We start from the raw sequence: 5,000 nt of genomic DNA, 5'->3' as shown, positions 1-5,000 counted from the left end.
AAAAGTTAAAGTACAAACGTGCAAGCATACTAACCTAACCCTAGGTAAGGCATGTTAGAGCGAAAGACAGTAAACTCGAATGAGCCAAGAAAGAAGCCGAGCCGAAAAAAGTTAAAGTACAAACGTGCAAGCATACTAACCTAACCCTAGGTAAGGCATGTTAGAGCGAAAGACAGTAAACTCGAATGAGCCAAGAAAGAGCGGCGTGCGGGGCCGGTCGGAGCGCACACATCTCTCGGTGGCTGGCGGGCGAGAGAGTGCTGCGTCGCCGGCATCGGCGTCGAAAGAAGCCGAGCCGAAAAAAGTTAAAGTACAAACGTGCAAGCATACTAACCTAACCCTAGGTAAGGCATGTTAGAGCGAAAGACAGTAAACTCGAATGAGCCAAGAAAGAGCGGCGTGCGGGGCCGGTCGGAGCGCACACATCTCTCGGTGGCTGACGGGCGAGAGAGTGCTGCGTCGCCGGCATCGGCGTCGAAAGAAGCCGAGCCGAAAAAAGTTAAAGTACAAACGTGCAAGCATACTAACCTAACCCTAGGTAAGGCATGTTAGAGCGAAAGACAGTAAACTCGAATGAGCCAAGAAAGAAGCCGAGCCGAAAAAAGTTAAAGTACAAACGTGCAAGCATACTAACCTAACCCTAGGTAAGGCATGTTAGAGCGAAAGACAGTAAACTCGAATGAGCCAAGAAAGAGCGGCGTGCGGGGCCGGTCGGAGCGCACACATCTCTTGGTGGCTGGCGGGCGAGAGAGTGCTGCGTCGCCGGCATCGGCGTCGAAAGAAGCCGAGCCGAAAAAAGTTAAAGTACAAACGTGCAAGCATACTAACCTAACCCTAGGTAAGGCATGTTAGAGCGAAAGACAGTAAACTCGAATGAGCCAATAAAGAAGCCGAGCCGAAAAAAGTTAAAGGACAAACGTGCAAGCATACTAACCTAACCCTAGGTAAGGCATGTTAGAGCGAAAGACAGTAAACTCGAATGAGCCAAGAAAGAGCGGCGTGCGGGGCCGGTCGGAGCGCACACATCTCTTGGTGGCTGGCGGGCGAGAGAGTGCTGCGTCGCCGGCATCGGCGTCGAAAGAAGCCGAGCCGAAAAAAGTTAAAGTACAAACGTGCAAGCATACTAACCTAACCCTAGGTAAGGCATGTTAGAGCGAAAGACAGTAAACTCGAATGAGCCAAGAAAGAGCGGCGTGCGGGGCCGGTCGGAGCGCACACATCTCTCGGTGGCTGGCGGGCGAGAGAGTGCTGCGTCGCCGGCATCGGCGTCGAAAGAAGCCGAGCCGAAAAAAGTTAAAGTACAAACGTGCAAGCATACTAAACTAACCCTAGGTAAGGCATGTTAGAGCGAAAGACAGTAAACTCGAATGAGCCAAGAAAGAGCGGCGTGCGGGGCCGGTCGGAGCGCACACATCTCTCGGTGGCTGGCGGGCGAGAGAGTGCTGCGTCGCCGGCATCGGCGTCGAAAGAAGCCGAGCCGAAAAAAGTTAAAGTACAAACGTGCAAGCATACTAACCTAACCCTAGATAAGGCATGTTAGAGCGAAAGACAGTAAACTCGAATGAGCCAAGAAAGAAGCCGAGCCGAAAAAAGTTAAAGTACAAACGTGCAAGCATACTAACCTAACCCTAGGTAAGGCATGTTAGAGCGAAAGACAGTAAACTCGAATGAGCCAAGAAAGAAGCCGAGCCGAAAAAAGTTAAAGTACAAACGTGCAAGCATATTAACCTAACCCTAGGTAAGGCATGTTAGAGCGAAAGACAGTAAACTCGAATGAGCCAAGAAAGAGCGGCGTGCGGGGCCGGTCGGAGCGCACACATCTCTCGGTGGCTGGCGGGCGAGAGAGTGCTGCGTCGCCGGCATCGGCGTCGAAAGAAGCCGAGCCGACAAAAGTACAAAGTACAAACGTGCAAGCATACTAACCTAACCCTAGGTAAGGCATGTTAGAGCGAAAGACAGTAAACTCGAATGAGCCAAGAAAGAAGCCGAGCCGAAAAAAGTTAAAGTACAAACGTGCAAGCATACTAACCTAACCCTAGGTAAGGCATGTTAGAGCGAAAGACAGTAAACTCGAATGAGCCAAGAAAGAAGCCGAGCCGAAAAAAGTTAAAGTACAAACGTGCAAGCATACTAACCTAACCCTAGGTAAGGCATGTTAGAGCGAAAGACAGTAAACTCGAATGAGCCAAGAAAGAGCGGCGTGCGGGGCCGGTCGGAGCGCACACATCTCTCGGTGGCTGGCGGGCGAGAGAGGTCTGCGTCGCCGGCATCGGCGTCGAAAGAAGCCGAGCCGAAAAAAGTTAAAGTACAAACGTGCAAGCATACTAACCTAACCCTAGGTAAGGCATGTTAGAGCGAAAGACAGTAAACTCGAATGAGCCAAGAAAGAGCGGCGTGCGGGGCCGGTCGGAGCGCACACATCTCTCGGTGGCTGACGGGCGAGAGAGTGCTGCGTCGCCGGCATCGGCGTCGAAAGAAGCCGAGCCGAAAAAAGTTAAAGTACAAACGTGCAAGCATACTAACCTAACCCTAGGTAAGGCATGTTAGAGCGAAAGACAGTAAACTCGAATGAGCCAAGAAAGAAGCCGAGCCGAAAAAAGTTAAAGTACAAACGTGCAAGCATACTAACCTAACCCTAGGTAAGGCATGTTAGAGCGAAAGACAGTAAACTCGAATGAGCCAAGAAAGAGCGGCGTGCGGGGCCGGTCGGAGCGCACACATCTCTTGGTGGCTGGCGGGCGAGAGAGTGCTGCGTCGCCGGCATCGGCGTCGAAAGAAGCCGAGCCGAAAAAAGTTAAAGTACAAACGTGCAAGCATACTAACCTAATCCTAGGTAAGGCATGTTAGAGCGAAAGACAGTAAACTCGAATGAGCCAAGAAAGAGCGGCGTGCGGGGCCGGTCGGAGCGCACACATCTCTTGGTGGCTGGCGGGCGAGAGAGTGCTGCGTCGCCGGCATCGGCGTCGAAAGAAGCCGAGCCGAAAAAAGTTAAAGTACAAACGTGCAAGCATACTAACCTAACCCTAGGTAAGGCATGTTAGAGCGAAAGACAGTAAACTCGAATGAGCCAAGAAAGAGCGGCGTGCGGGGCCGGTCGGAGCGCACACATCTCTCGGTGGCTGGCGGGCGAGAGAGTGCTGCGTCGCCGGCATCGGCGTCGAAAGAAGCCGAGCCGAAAAAAGTTAAAGTACAAACGCGATGCTAATGAGCGAGCCGTTGTCTCGACTAATATGTAGGGGGCGTTCGATCGAGCGTCTGGCTTGAGCGCTTGTCGGCCTAGCAGAACGGTCGCATTGTTATGACCGGGTTTTAGGCACCGCTGCAGGCGGCCGGCAGAGCTCTTGTTTGTGCGAAACTGAATGGATCGAGCCCGAGAGAGGGCGAGCAAAGAAAAAACGCAAATCGCTCCGCCTGGCACTGCCGGCGAGAGCGTGGACGTCGCGGCCAGCGACTGTCGAAGCTGAGTACGGCCGCAGGCGATCGCCTCGGTCTTAAACGAATGCGACGAGCACGCGCCGGGCGGCCCAGTAAGGGCCGAGCGCAGCTGTCGCAGCTATCTGGTTGATCCTGCCAGTAGTGATATGCTTGTCTCAAAGATTAAGCCATGCAGGTGCAAGTACGAGTTCTCGTAAAGCGAAACTGCGAATGGCTCATTAAATCAGTCTTGGTTTATTTGGTCTCGTGAGCGAAGTGGATAACTGTGGTAATTCTAGAGCTAATACATGCATTAAGCGCCGACTTCGGGAGGCGCGCTTTTATCAGATCAAAACCGACCGGGTTCGTCCTGTGACGTTTGATGACTCTGGATAACCACGCGGATCGTACGGTCTCTGCACCGACGACGTATCATTCAAGTGTCTGCCCTATCAACTGTCGAAGGTACGCTACGTGCCTACCTTTGTGATAACGGGTAACGGGGAATCAGGGTTCGATTCCGGAGAGGGAGCCTGAGAAACGGCTACCACATCCAAGGAAGGCAGCAGGCGCGCAAATTACCCATTCCCGACACGGGGAGGTAGCGACGAAAAATAACAATACAGGACTCTAACGAGGCCCTGTAATTGGAATGAGTACATCCTAAAACTCTTAACGAGTATCCATTGGAGGGCAAGTCTGGTGCCAGCAGCCGCGGTAATTCCAGCTCCAACAGTGTATGCTAAAGTTGTTGCGGTTGAAAAGCTCGTAGTTGGATTTTGGGCGAGCGCCGCCGGTCCGTCGCAAGGCGTGTCACTGGTTGCGTTCGCCTCACCTTCGGTTCTCCGTCGGTGCTCTTGACTGAGTGTCGGCGGTGGCCGATAAGTTTACTTTGAAAAAATTAGAGTGTTCAAAGCAGGCTGTTCGCCTGCATAGTGTTGCATGGAATAATGGAATAGGACCTTGGTTCTATTTTGTTGGTTTTCGGAGCACGAGGTAATGATTAAGAGGGACAGACGGGGGCGTCCGTACTCTGCCGTTAGAGGTGAAATTCTTGGATCGGCGGAAGACGAACTACTGCGAAAGCATTCGCCAAGAATGTTTTCTTTAATCAAGAGCGAAAGTCAGAGGTTCGAAGACGATCAGATACCGTCCTAGTTCTGACTATAAACGATGCCAACTAGCGATCGGGAGGCGTTACCATGACGACCTTTCCGGCAGCTTCCGGGAAACCAAAGTCTTTGGGTTCCGGGGGAAGTATGGTTGCAAAGCTGAAACTTAAAGGAATTGACGGAAGGGCACCACCAGGAGTGGAGCCTGCGGCTTAATTTGACTCAACACGGGGAAACTCACCCGGCCCGGACACAGGTAGGATTGACAGATTGAGAGCTCTTTCTTGATTCTGTGGGTGGTGGTGCATGGCCGTTCTTAGTTGGTGGAGCGATTTGTCTGGTTAATTCCGATAACGAACGAGACTCTGGCATGCTAAATAGTTACGCGACCTTCTCGGTCGGCGTCTAACTTCTTAGAGGGACTAGTGGCGTTTAGCCACACGAGATTGAGCAATAACAGGTCTGTGATGCCCT

The 5,000-nt window shown here is 52.2% G+C and overlaps 1 non-coding gene across 1 annotated transcript in view; it reads left to right on the top strand.

Moving 5' to 3' along the window:
• Positions 1-3,554: 3,554 nt before the first annotated feature.
• The window catches only part of LOC144427473 (small subunit ribosomal RNA), a 1,810-nt gene continuing 364 nt past the window's right edge, over positions 3,555-5,000 (top strand). The window contains exon 1 of the ribosomal RNA XR_013478003.1: positions 3,555-5,000. This exon is cut by the window's right edge and continues 364 nt beyond it. This is a non-coding gene — a ribosomal RNA (small subunit ribosomal RNA).

The sequence above is a fragment of the Styela clava genome, chromosome 9, assembly GCF_964204865.1.
Source record: "Styela clava chromosome 9, kaStyClav1.hap1.2, whole genome shotgun sequence".
Lineage (NCBI taxonomy): Eukaryota > Metazoa > Chordata > Ascidiacea > Stolidobranchia > Styelidae > Styela > Styela clava.
The sequence above is the reverse complement of the archived record's forward strand: the minus strand, read 5'-3'. Positions and strand labels throughout refer to the sequence as shown.